The sequence below is a fragment of the Zalophus californianus genome, chromosome X (assembly GCF_009762305.2).
Source record: "Zalophus californianus isolate mZalCal1 chromosome X, mZalCal1.pri.v2, whole genome shotgun sequence".
Lineage (NCBI taxonomy): Eukaryota > Metazoa > Chordata > Mammalia > Carnivora > Otariidae > Zalophus > Zalophus californianus.
In genome coordinates this window covers 101,925,411-101,939,655 of record NC_045612.1, presented here as the reverse complement: position 1 = coordinate 101,939,655, position 14,245 = coordinate 101,925,411, and the positions used below count along the sequence as shown (strand labels likewise).

Sequence of the window (14,245 nt, the reverse complement as noted above, 5' to 3'; positions counted from 1 at the left end):
TCCCTTCGTCTTTCACCAGGAACATGGACCCCAGAGCTAAATGGTGCTAGCTGGGATGGACAGAAAGACAGAAAGGGTTACCTTAAGGTTTCATGTGAAACAGTAAGGGAAATTTAATAAGAGTAGCTTTCTAAAGGCTGGGCGTCACACAGACAGGACAGGAAGGTGGTCCTGGATTTAAGGCATTGGTAGGAATCCTGCCAGTCATAGTTTCTGCCACTTTCCCGGCAGTTCCTTTCCATTATCGTGCGTCAGCTACCCTCTGGGTGTCTGCCTCATTTGGTTCCGCAACTATCTGGCTGCTCCAGCTTCTTCACTTCCCACTCCCCCATAATTGATGTATACATAACTCTCATGGCTCCAACCCTGCCATGTAATTGACGCTATGTAGCTTCTGTACCTGTTGCGAGATTCCCGGGTTTCCTATTTCTACAAAGTGTTAGAGATCTGATTAGGCAACTTATCTTGGGATGCCAAGCCCTGGGTCTCATCAGCCAAAAAATGGGCGGAGTTATGTGGGACCTGAACTCACCCTTTCACAGGGACCAGACATAGGGCAGTTACCTTAGAAATAGAGTGATCATTAAACTTATCATCCAGCCCAGGGCACTTTTGAGAGTGAAAGGGCACAATAAACAATTACACAGGAAAAATTAGCATCAACTGATATTTTTCTGAGCAAACTGCAACTTACGGTCACCATATTTATAAAATACTACAAGCAGGCGTTGTAAGTTGGGTCTATTTCCACTGACTGGTTTGCCTACTGCTCTTCAAATTGCCCCTGAATACCTTTTTCTAATGTGGAAAGCTGTTCACTCCTCCCCAACACTGGCCGGATCCTATTGGTACTTTAGGTGTGTACTCAAATGTCTGCTTTGTCAGGAAGTCTTCCTTGATTTGTCTAGCAGAAAATTAGTCTTTTTATAAACTTAAATTGCACTTAGCCTGTACATTCCAGGGCCTGTGTTTTGTTTCCTACATTCTATTTATTTATGCATGTGCCTTCTCCTAACAGGTGTAAGCTCTTCAAGACATGAGCTATATTCATACATTTTTTATATCCCACAGTGCCTTAGTATTTTGCTCATAGTTGGTGGCCAATGAATATTCATTAAATGAATGTTTGCTAGGCACAGAAAACATCACTCTTGCCATTGCTGTCTCAAGTTTATCCAATTATTCTGGATCCTGATGCCTACAAAATGCAGAAAAGATCAGACACTGATCATGTCCAGATTAGCATAGCAGTGAGATAAACAGAAATAAGGGGACTGAAGTTACCATATTTACATGGTCTTAAGAAGGTTTAACGGGAAACAAATCAGACTGAGGACGTTTTTGTTTCTCAAGAGATAAACAAGAAATCACAGATAATTGAAAGAGAAAAGAATACATTTTTCAAGAGGTATTTGTTCAGACACAATTTATTCTGACAGATCTCTAAGTTGAGTATTTCTTGGTTTCTATGTTTTATAAAATCATTTGCAAGTTCAATTTAATCTATGTGGAAATCATAGTGCATAACAGTCTTGCTATTTTTTAAAGTGCTTCCTAATGAAAAGTCCTGATATTTGAGAGATTTTGTTACAAAAAGAGCGGTTAAAGAGTAAACTTTCATTTGTTTTTGGAAGCTTCCTAGCCCTCTTCAACACTGGTCATTGGATATAATGTTAGATAATTTCAGCAAATATGAAGTGCCATCTTAAGTGTATTCTACACAGAATTCTTTTCCCTTTAAAAATACAGATTAAGTTACATAGTACTTTAGGTGTAGGATGTACATAACAGATTTTCATGGGGGGTAGTATTTTTAAAATAAACTATACATATCCAGGAATTCAAGCATTGAAAATTGACCCATTGGGTCTCCTCCAAATCAAGGATATAAGGCAAATATGGACCTTTCAGTACAACTATACCAGATTCATTTTAATCCCAGAACTATGCCCGTTTAGGTGCCACAAATGACCTCAGGCAAATTGCTTAAGCTCTATTCAACAAAATTTTCTCATCTGCTAATCAAGGAGGATCCTCACCTGCCTCCCAGGACCCATGTGGTATTAAAAGCCCACTGGAATCTGACACGTAAGTATTCGATAAACAGTGGTTATTATGATTTTATTGTAATGCATGTAGAATCCTGGATGATCTCATCAATTTCTATGGTATTTTGGTAGCAGGCATCAATTTATATTTAATAGTCAAACCATTAGCAACCCCTAGTAGTAAACAACTGTGCTAGTCATTACCTAGGCAAAGGAATGTGACAAGGCCTCAGCTCTTAAGGAATTTAGGTTGTGATTACAAAGAAATACACTGAAACAATTAGCAAACTAAAAAAAAGTACACACTTGCTAAATTAGACGCTGACTATTTACTACAGAGATTCAGAGATGGGGTAATCTATAATGGCTAAAGGGAATTAACACATTTCTGGAAGGAGGTATTTGTGTTTGAGCTTTCCCTCCCAGTAGTGGTTCTCATACTGACTGCCTATTAAAATCACCCTGGAGGACTCTTAAAAAGTGCCTATACCTTGGCTTCACCCCAGAACACCAGAACTTTCAGAGATGGGATTCAGGCATCAGTATTTGTCCAAGCTTCCCACAGGGATATGTTGTGTAGTCAAGGCTGAGAGCCCCAGTCTTAAGGAAGGAGGAGCCTCTCCCTAAATGAAAAGGGGGACAGGGAGATCACTTCAGGGGAAAAAAAAACTATCTGAAGAAAAGGTTCATGGAGTGATAATGCCCACTTGAAGCATGTAGAAAATAAGCAACACAAGTGGGGATCAGGAGATGGGAGGGTAGGTATTAACCAATGTTTGGCAAAATTTTACTGAGGCCAGATAGTAAAGCACGGCGGAGGCCAGGATAAAAATTTTCGATCCATTTCAGGGAAAGACCCATCTCAACGTGACAAATTAGTAATAAGACTCAATAATACTACTGTGCGTACTCAGAATAGCTCAAATAAGAAGACTGAGGTTGCAATCAATGCACAGGGGCTGGACTATCAGACTTACAGTTTCCTTTTGTGGAGGTGGCGGCACTTCGTGCTCCTACGGCTTTTGACTAAGCTCTCTGGGTAGCTTCAACCACCTGAACGCCTGTACTTCTAGATCCGTGTTAACTTTTGAAGTGAAGTAGCTAAGGCGCGTGGGTCCCACGTCCACAGATGCTGATTTAATTGCTCTGGTGTGTGAATTGGGCCTGGGATAGTTAAACAATCCCTAAATTTGCCCTTGGAAGGAGCTTTCAGGTGATACTGCTCATGCTGGCCCGTGAGTAGCGGTGGTCTGGTTCAGCAGCTCTCAAACTTCAGCGTGCATCAGAATCCCGTGGAGGGCTGGTCAAAATGTGATGGCTGGGCCCCACCCCCAGAGGTCCCAATTCAAGTAATCTGGGAAGGGAGGGTTCCACACAGGTCTTTTAAGAACCCAGGTGATGCTAATGCAGCTGGTTCAGGGACCTTACTTTGAGAACAACTACTCTACGTATGAAGTCATCACTCTAGATTTGCTTACATTTTAAGTACTTGCCTTTAATTCACTATTGGATTTCAAGACATCTTCACCTCTACACACTTTATTATAGCAGCTTATGCTATCGCCCTGGGACTAGAGAAACGAGTACATAAGACCCAGGACATAAATATTCTGTCTACTTGGATGCACAGCTGCCCTGAACCTAGAAACCATCTGACAACACTCGTCTAATTGATGGATTGTGTGTTGTCCATTCTGCTCCTTACCTCCTGGTTCTTTTATTTAACTAATGGAGGGAGTTCTCAGTAGATGCTGGTGGAACGTTAAGATTTTGTTTGTGGAAACTGGCAAAGCCTACTTGTGGCAGAACATCAGTTGATGAGCACCACCCAGGCAGCAACACCCAGCCCTCCAGCCGGCCGAGCAGCAGGGCCTGGTGCTGTTAGTAATGTTGGTAGGAGAAGGCAGTGGCTCTTCTGGCCATGGCAGGTACACTGTGATTTAATTCAGGAGTGCCTTAAGTTGGAGATCCATTAAATGACCTTCTGCTAAACAGTCTGCAGCACTGAAATTTTAGACAAAGGAGAGCACATTCCTTTTAGTCTAAGGAGTAGCCGTAATTCGAGAATCTGTAGATTCTACGATGTTCTATCAAATCTAAATGTCCTTGTACTTGTTCTGAAAGAATATCCATTTCCCTGCTCCTTCTGGAGCACCCCTCCTCAACTATTTGAAGATCCAGATTAAGATGTCACCCCCGGATTAAGGTCTTCCCTAACGTCCTGCCTCCAGTCACACTGTCTGCGTCCATGCTGCCTGGTTCATGGTTTATATTTCTATGATTGTCCTTCTTTCACTGTACAAGACCTGGATGCCATCCAGCTCTCCTCCCCAGATGTCATAAGCACTGAAGACAGAGGCAGCCTCTCACTCATCTTTCTCTCTCTGGCACCTCGAGCAGAGCTTGGCAGAAAGGAGCAACTTAGTTAACATCTCTCATGAGAAGTTCTTTGAAGCCCTGATCCTGACCCTCTGCTGTCTTGGGAGTCTTCCCTGGATGCTTTGCAATCTCTCCGTACTTTACCCGAGAGAAGAGCTTATGACTCTTACTTTCAGGGATCTGTCACATGTCTGCAGGCTAGCCCTGACCATGAGCATGATGAGAATATATTCTGTTCCCAGTTCAACCACAAGCATTTTTTTAGAGTGTATGTGGTGCATACTGGTGATCGGTAAATATCTGCTAGATGAAACAAAAGAGTTTCTGTAAAACGGGCCATTAAACTGGTTTATTAATAGTATTATGCTAATTTTCTGAAGTTCTAATTCCATCTGTGTGGCTGAATAATTTTGCTTACTCTTAAATAGAAAAAAATGAACATGCCAATAGGTAACATTTAATAATATGGTCTGAATATATTTTGCACCGTTTGCCTTCTTCAAACCCCTCTTGGAGTCACTGTGTCATTTTCTTTTTTAAAAGATTTATTTATTTATTTGAGAGAATGAGAAAGAGAGAGACAGAGACAGCACGTGCCAGTGGGGGGAGGAGCAAAGGGACAAGGAGAGAAAATCCTCAGAGTGCCCGCTGAGTGCTGAGCCTGTTGCGGGTTATCGGTCCCAGGATCCTGAGAGCACTACCTGAGCTGAAATCAAGAGTCAGACGCTCAACCGACTGAGCCACCCAGGCGCCCCCACATTTTCAAGTATGCTAAAATGTACTTGGGACATAGTCATCAATGATGCAAAGATGATACAGATAGTACAGAAAGGGGCTTGGGATCATATTCAGGTGTTCTAGATTAAAATTCTCGATCTCACACCATCTTGCTGTGTGGCTTTAGGCTAGTAGATTTAACTCTCTGGCCCTCGGTTTCTTTTCCTTTGAAATGAGACGTTGGACTATATGATTTCACATGTTTTTCTCAAGTTACTTAAACTTACTGGTCTTCATTCTCCTTGCCTGGAGTGTAAAAATAATAATAGTAACTGTCATTTACGGCTGTTGTGAGGGTTAAATGAGAAGAAACATGTAAAGCATTTGGACCAGTGCCTGACACACAGTAAACACTCATTAAAGCTTGTGTGTTACTACACTTATTGCTGCTCCTGTTATTGTTATTTTTTTAAGATTTATTTGAGAGAGAGCGCGTGCGCGCACTTGAGCATGCACATGAGGTGGGGGAGGGGCAGAGGGAGAGAGAAACTCAAGTGGACTCTGCCTTGAGCACAGAGCCCTCCTTGGGGCTCGATCTCAGAACCCTGAGATTACGAACTGTGGAAACCAAGAGTCCGTCGCTTAACCTATTGTGCCACCCAGGCGCCCCTGTTATTGTTGACACTGTTACTCATACGCTTATTTCCATTTCCGACTTTCTATTGTTCTAAAATAGGCAAATTGCAATTACTGCCTTATGTGGTACAACACCAAAAGAAGTAACAAATCTACAATTGCAGATGCAAAAGAACCTTTTACTTTGTATCCATTCATTCAGCAAATATTTACTGAGTTCCTAGAAATGTTGTGGGACTTGATCCCTGCTCTATTACATTCACAATAAAAAAAAAATACATTAGAGCATCCTGACTTAGCTGGGATGAGAATAATGCAGGTTAACTGAATAAGACAGTTGAGGATGGGAGGGAGTGAAGGGGAGGGGAGAGACCGTAACCCAGAAATGACATCCAGAAACTATCCTTGGAATCCTGAGATGACGTATATTTTTGCTTTGGAACAGGACAAAGTGTAAAATCTTTCAGGAAAACCATTCCTAGGAAGTTGTACTGAAAACCTTCACAAACCAGAGTGCCCTGCTTGGTGTTGGGATACAATGAGATTGAAGGCAACACAGATACAGAGAGGAAGCTCATAATTTACTCGGTGATGAAAAAGGCTGCTGGTGACCAGTGACCTTTAGTATACTGCGAACTGTGAAATGGTTTTGGTCCGTTCTAGAATGAGGAGTGGGAAAAGTCAATGAGCAAGACTGAGACAAGAGGACAGTAGAATAAGCAGCTGTGAGACCTCTTCTATCTTCAGATCCTCAGGGTTGATGGGGGTGGACATGCGTCCCTTCATTTTTCATTTATTCCAGGAAAGAAGGCTACTGGCAGTTGTGGTGACTGATGTACTAGCCACCATGTGAGGCACCAGAAAGCGGATGTTATTTAATTTTCACAAAAGCCTTAAGAGATGAGAGGTATTGTTTTCCTCATTTTACAGATGAGAATTTCAAAGATACAGAGAGGTTAGGAAACTTGACCTAGATTACCTAGCTGGTAAGTGGCAGAGCCAAAGTTTGGATCTAATATGGTGTGACTCTGAAACGTGTATTTACCTCAGTCAAGGAGCTCACAGACTTGTTCTAGTATAATAACACCTGTCCCAGGCTGGGGGAAACTGACTGAGGAGGCAGATCCATTCCTTCCCGTCTGTCACACGTACCATGTAGTGACCAAGTGGCTAGAGTCCTCAGCTCTGGACTCAAAAGAAAACCAAATGCATTTCAGAGCTTTTCTTTCAGTATGGAGGCCAAAAAAAAAAAAAAAAATACTCAAGTCTTCAGTAAAAGAAATGATAGGGTAATAGGTATAAATAGCTATAAATATTAACTTAGAGCCTGCCAAATATGTCAACAGAGTAAGTCATTGAAAGTATTGTTATAAATGTTGGTGAATGATGAGAATATTTTTGCATTTAGAGACTATTTAGTATTTCCTTTGGAGTCTCCTTGGTTTGAATTCCCATGCCATTCACCTGCTTTCCACAAAGAGTTTCTCCTCAGATATATCTGATTTCTTCTTCATATCTTTTGCCTGGTTATTGTTTGGGTAAACACTTACTATCAATTAGCAATGATGAGTAAAAGGGGGGATGGAATGACCCATTTTTAAGGGATGTAGAAATATAGGGGTGTCTGGCTGGCTCAGTTGGAAGAGCATGCAACTCTTGATCTCGGGGGTTGTGAGTTCAAGCTCTGCTTTGGGTACAGAGAGGACTTAAAGACAATAAAATCTTTAAAAAAATAAAAAAAATAGAGAATGTGGAAGCATAATAAAATGGACTAAAAATATTGCTCTGCCTTCCAAAAGGGGTCCAAGTAAAGGAGATGGAAGAGGTAAGAGTTTAAAAGCACTGCTCAAAATGGTATTGATGTTTTATGATGTATTTTGGGTCAACAAACACTGTCACTATTACTACATTTTACAAAGAAGAATGTAAACAGAGAGAGCAGTTTAGAGGCAAATTAAGATTTTAGAGACAGCTGAGGGGAGATCAGGGGAATGGGTCAAGAACACTTTGTCAAAACACCATTTACTTCCTTCTCATCCTTAAAACTTACATTCTGCTAAAATATGTTAACCGTAGCAAAATGATTAAGTCAACCCCTAATTCTGGGCCTTTTGCCTCTTTAATGAAGCATACCCACATGTGGTGCCAAAAAACGTAAAGGGGACATCCTCGTGAATTTAAAACACTGCAAAATTAAAAAGGAGCACACATTTTAGTATTAACTGCCTACCACAGCACAATCTTGGCCGTCTGCATCTCTCCGATACTACCGTCTTCCAGCTAGGTGAGGCCTAATGCTGAGTATGTCAACATTTTAATTTTAACTCTTTTTGTAAACATGAGAGTTCCTGATAAACACATTACGCATGGATCGAAATTCTTAGAGTATTTCAGATCAGTACTAAAATGTTCTGTCATTATTTGGATGAGCGTTAGAAAGAGGTGTCACACAATGATAAAGGGGCAAACGTGAGGAGTGACTGGGACATTGGACTCAGTAGGAACTGGCCCCGAAGTGTTGCCAGCACCGTATTTCAAGAGGACAGGCTGAAACCAGGGTAGATTAACTTCCTGGAATAGCGCCTTTCAGAAAACCTTCCTCTGTTGTGTCTCATATATCTTCTTGATCTCACTCAGCCCATTGTGTTGACAAGGTAGAACCAGGCCCCCTTCTGCATTTCTGGAAGATGGTTGAGTGTTCCTTTGGGTGGGTGGCTTTGTAAAATCGTAACAATTTTTGCAGCCTCACTATCAAATGACAGTTTTGCTAACATCATAACATGGTCTTTTTTCCCTTTCCTAACACTATACAATACTTGATTGTATACAGAAATCCTTCCATTCAACAAATATTTATTTAGTATCTGTTCTGTGTGCTAAGTACTGAGAATACACCCATGAACATGACAGTCTATCTCCACAGAATTTATAGTCTAGAAAGAATTACAGCTTTGCTTCTTCAGATCTTGCCCCAGATAGAAATACTCTCCCCTCATTCCTCACTCTCGGGGTGCATAATGAAATACAGTTGCAATAAAGCCTACCACAGATCTAATCTTCCTAAAAGCATCACTTTTCGTCACGGTGTTTTCAAAAAGCATCCAGTGGCTCCTTTTCCCCGCTGGTTCACATCTGTTCATACCCAAACCCTTCAGACCAGCAGTGCGTCCCACTGCAAATTTGTCCTGATCCTTTCTTACCTGCCCTCCTTTTGTGTTTTGTTTTAAAATAAAACATCAGGTTGTAAATTTGCCCGTGAATTTGCCACTCTCATCACTCTTTGGCCACTAAGTATCCTACCTGTAGTCTGGGCATGGCAGCCCAAGTCATTTTGTTTCCTTTTAGCTGAAGGCACACTGGGACAGGGCCTTACAATTTGTATTTTTAAGGACCTTGAGTGATTCTGATACAACACTACTTTCGCTCTTTAAACTCTGCTCACAACCCCTGGCCAAATCAGATCCCACTCCTTCTAGAAAGCATTCCTCAGCTATTGCTTCTCATCATGAGCTCTTCATTCTTTAAACTACAACAACACGATCCCACTTTCTGGACTCTTTATTTTCACATGGATAGCCCCAGAACTTTGGAATGTTAACTATTTGGTGGATGTAAATCCTATCTCTCCAATGAGAAAACAAACTCTAAAGGAGATGAATCTATTATCCTGGACCTCTCTGAACCTCTCAATCACATCTAGCACTGTTCTGAGGATATCTTCAGTACACGCTGCATATTTATTTTATTTTAATGTCACAGCGCTTCCAGGGACTTCGCGAGTTATATATAACTTTTTCAGTCTCCCTGGCAATAACGTCATAACAGTAGCTTTAGGTCTGAATGAACGAATGAAACCTCAGAGTAATGCTTTTTACTCAAAAGGAGGCTTGCCTGTTCTTTTTTTTTTTTTTTAAAGATTTTATTTATTTATTTGAGAGAGAGAGAATGAGAGACAGAGAGCACGAGAGGGAAGAGGGTCAGAGGGAGAAGCAGACCCCCCGCTGAGCAGGGAGCCCGATGTGGGACTCGATCCCGGGACTCCAGGATCATGACCTGAGCCGAAGGCAGTCGCTTAACCAACTGAGCCACCCAGGCGCCCCGGAGGCTTGCCTGTTCTTGCAAGATCTAGTTTATAATGTACCACCTTGAAAAACATTACCTTACATGTAGCTAAGGTAATTGTGAAACTGTATTAACACTGCTTCTGAAGACATAATAAATGAAATCTTTCTGGTTTGTGGCATATCTAAAGTGAAGTGCATTTACTCTTTTATAAAGTGAAAATAAGTACAAAAATTACTATATAGGTTCTCTTTTGATGAAAAAGTATATTAATAATTTTATTTAAGCAACTCGAACAGATATTAGATCGCTCCCTTTGACAGAAAGAAACACTAACTGCTTTTTCTGGGCTCGCTAGATACCTTGCTGTATCACAATGCATGTATTTCTAAAACCAATCATCAGAAAAACTAAGTATCTTGAGCTACATGATCTACTTCCTTTAGGTTGGCTTCTTGCATAATTTTATACTTTTTCAACAGATCTACTTGATATTTGTCAGGATTTACAACCTGATGTTTTATTTTAAAACAAAATACATTATTTTGTTTTAAAAGACAGTGTTAAAATTCTAATTCCAAAATGTCAAAATGTTATCCCAAAGCATTATGGTCTAAAATATTCAAAATTATGTATTTGTAACCTAAGTGCTTTCCAATTTTTAAAGTATTTCTTTTTATTTTGATCAATTATGTTTATAATCTTATTCACATTCTTCTTGCATGTTTTAAGGTTTATATGATAACTATTTTATTTATTTTAAAATTTCTTTTCATGACATGCAGCAATTTGTCTCATCTCAGCGAAATTCTATACAGCAGTTTTCCTAATGCATATTTTCAATGCCAATTCCTGAAATTGTAATTCTACTTTAAAAATACATTAATATAGAATATCTCAACTTTTTCTATTAGTCAATATTCAGATAAATTATTTTAGAATGTTCATCTGACACAGGGTGCCAATTTGACTTACATCTTAGGCTGTGAAGGTTTGGGGAAATTATAGATATGAAGTGCTTGGCACTAATTCTGAAACATACTGTTTTTTGTTTTTTTGTTTTTTTTTTTTTTGCAAATGTTGGTTTTTCCTATTGAGTCACCTCAAATGTGGGCAAAGAAAGGACTTGTAGTTCTAATAGATAAGCCATTGAAATTTTCCAGTAGGTCATGATAATGGTGAATTGAGTCTGCTGCCTTACTAACTATTAAAGCCAGTTATTTGTCTTGTTGGCAAGTCAACAAAGCCCGGTTTTCTTTTAATTAAGAGTTGCTGTTACAACTTGTTTTCTTTTAAACCTTCTCTCCTAGTGATCGACCTACTTGTCCCCAAAGAGCATTTGATTGAAAACCATGCTGGGCCAGACCAATTTCACACTTGAGAGAAAATCACCAGCCCCTCCTATATCATTGGTTTATTCCCCCATACAAAAGACATTCTCAGTAAATTGGAATTAATTAATTAACTAATTAAGGGCTATCTTTAGAATACAAACATTGTTATGTACTGAATTGTGCCCCTCATCCCTTGCAAATTCATATGTTGAAACTCTAACTCCCAATATGACTGTATTTGGACACAGGGCCTTTAAAGAGATAATTAAAGTTAAATGAGGTCATAAAGGTAGGGCCCTAATCCAATATGACTGTGGTCCTTCTAAGAAGAGGAAGAGATACTAAGGATGTATGTGCCCAGAGGAAAGGCCATGCGAGGACACAGCAAGAACACGGTCATTTGCAAGCAAAGGGTTTTCCTTTCTCAGGAGAAACCAAACTTGCCAATACCTAGATCTTGGACTCCCAGCCCCTAGAACTGTGAGAAATAAATTTCTGTTGTTTAAGGTGCTCAGTCTGTTATTTTATATGGTGGCCTTAGAAAACTCAAATAGACACTCTTTCCTGTCCTGAGGACACTTATAATGCACCTGGAGAGGTACCCTCCAAACAAATATATAAGCAAGAGAGACAATTACCGAGGTTGAAGAAAAGAAAATTAAAACCTACATAAGGAGTGAGTTGTTAAAAGGGGAACATATCTTTGAGCGGGGAGAGCACTGATAGATTTCAACAAGTAAACAACAGCTTCCATTATAGTAAGGCTGGAAGAGACCCAAAGCAGCATGTTTAACTCATTATCTCATGACATTTCAGAGCCTACTCCAAAGGTCACCTTCTTTTCCAAACCAGGATTTGGCACACACGGCCTGACACATGAATGAACAATAAAACCAAATATAAGGTATTAGCATTGTCCTAGAAGCCCCAAAACGTATGAGCAACTTCACTACACTATTTCTCTTCCCTTTATTTCATAGTCCCTTTATTTCATAGCAGGATACCTCTCGAGAAATAAGACTCGATGAGCAAAATTTATAATGTTACTAAGGAGCAGCCTTTACTTTATAGCAAACATCTTTTTTAATAACAACACCAAATCAATAATAATAGCAGCTAACATTTAGTAATCAACTACAGAATCAAGCACTAGATTTAGAGCTTTCAGATGAATTATCTAATCCTCACAACAACCCTATAAGGTTGGTATTATTCTCATTCCACCTTCATAAGTGAGGTGAATGAGCTTTCCTATAGTTAAAGGAACTTGCTCAAAGTGACACAGCTGGTATTTGATGTAGCTGTGATTTAAAAAACTCCAGATTAGTCTCAGAAATCAAAATCAAAATCAAACTCTTTACCACCACTTACAGAATACATGTGTAACACACATACACAAACCCATATATAATATCTATTGTGTGTGTGTGTGTGTGTGTGTGTGTGTGTGTGTACATACACAAAGATGTACTGTATGGATGAATGTACAGTAAAAATATACATGAAGCACCGGCACACAAATGGAGATCAATGGGATAGAACTGAGACTCTAGAGGGAAATGTGATAAAAGAGATGGTCAACTAATTTTTGACAAGAGCTCCGAGACAGTTCAATGGGGAAGGAATAATATTTTTACCAAATGGTGTTGGGACAATGGGATATTCACATGCAAAAAAAAAAAAATGAAATTGGACCCCTTCCTCATGCCATACACAAAAATTAACTGAAAATGGATGGCAGAAATAAACTCTTAAAATAAAATATAGGAATAAATCTTTGTAATCTTGGGCCCAGTTAAGCCTTCTTAGATGTGACACCAAAAGCACAAAAGATAAAGGAACAAATAGAGAAAGTGAACTTCTTCAAAATTAAAAACTTTTGTGTTTCAAAGGACTCCAACAAGAAAGTAAAAGGACAACCCACAGAATGGGAGAAAATGTTTGCAAATCATATACTTGATAAGGGACTTGTATCTAGAAAATATAAAAAGAACTTATAACTCAATCATAAATATGCAATAATCCACTTGAAAATGGACAAAATTTCTGAATAGATATTCCTCCAAAGACAATATATAAATAAATAGCCAGGAAGAACATCAAAAGACACTCTATATCATTAATCATCAGGGAAATGAAAATTAAAACTACAATGAGGTACTGCTTTGCAGCCAGCAGAATGACTATAATAATTAAAAAAAAATGAGTGAGGATTTGGAGAAATTAGAATTCTCATACACTATTGTTGGGAATATAAAATAGTGAATTGTTTTGGAAAACAATTTGGTAGGTAGTTCCTTAGAAAGTTAAACATAAAGTTATCATACAACCCAGTAATTTCATGCATACCAAATAAAAATATATATCCCCACAAAAGCTTATACACAAATGTTCATAGCAGTGTTATGCATAAGAGCCAAAAAGAGGTGAAACCACCCAAATATCCATCAACTGATGAATGGATAAACAGAATGTGGCATGTCCACACGATGGAATACTACTTAGCCACGAAAAGGAATTAAGTGTTGATATATGGTACAATATGGATGAACTTTAAAAACATTCTGCTAAGTGAAAGAAGCCAATCACAAACAACAAAATATTGTATGATTCCATGTGCAAGAAATGTCCAGAATAGGCAAATCTATATTGATGGAAAGTAGATGTATGTTTGCCTAAAGATGGGGAGAGGAGAAGGGCTGGGGGTAAATGAGGAGTAACCCTTAATGGGTACAGGGTTTTTCTGGAGGGGCAGAGATGAAATATTCTAAAGTTGATTGTTAGTGATGATTGTACAGCTGTGAATATACTAAATGACACTGAGCTGTGTACTTTAAATAGGTGAACTGTATGGTATATGAAGTATACCTCAATGAAGCTATTAAAATTATATAAAGTTAATTCCAAAATGTGTCAGTTGCTTTGAATCTCTTAATTCCTCTAGTCTTTATAAACTGAAAGCAATATCAGGGGAGGGGTATTGGAACAGCAAGGGGTTTGAAGACAAAATTCCTTTTCTTTTCTTTTTTACTTGGAAAATGCTCATGCCATAGTCTATCAAGTTAAAAC

The 14,245-nt window shown here is 39.2% G+C and overlaps 1 protein-coding gene across 2 annotated transcripts in view; it reads right to left on the bottom strand.

Annotated features, from left to right (window-relative positions):
- DMD (dystrophin) overlaps positions 1–14,245 on the bottom strand; it is a 2,214,577-nt gene that overhangs the window by 874,546 nt on the left and 1,325,786 nt on the right. The gene's annotated exons all lie outside the window — the stretch shown is intronic.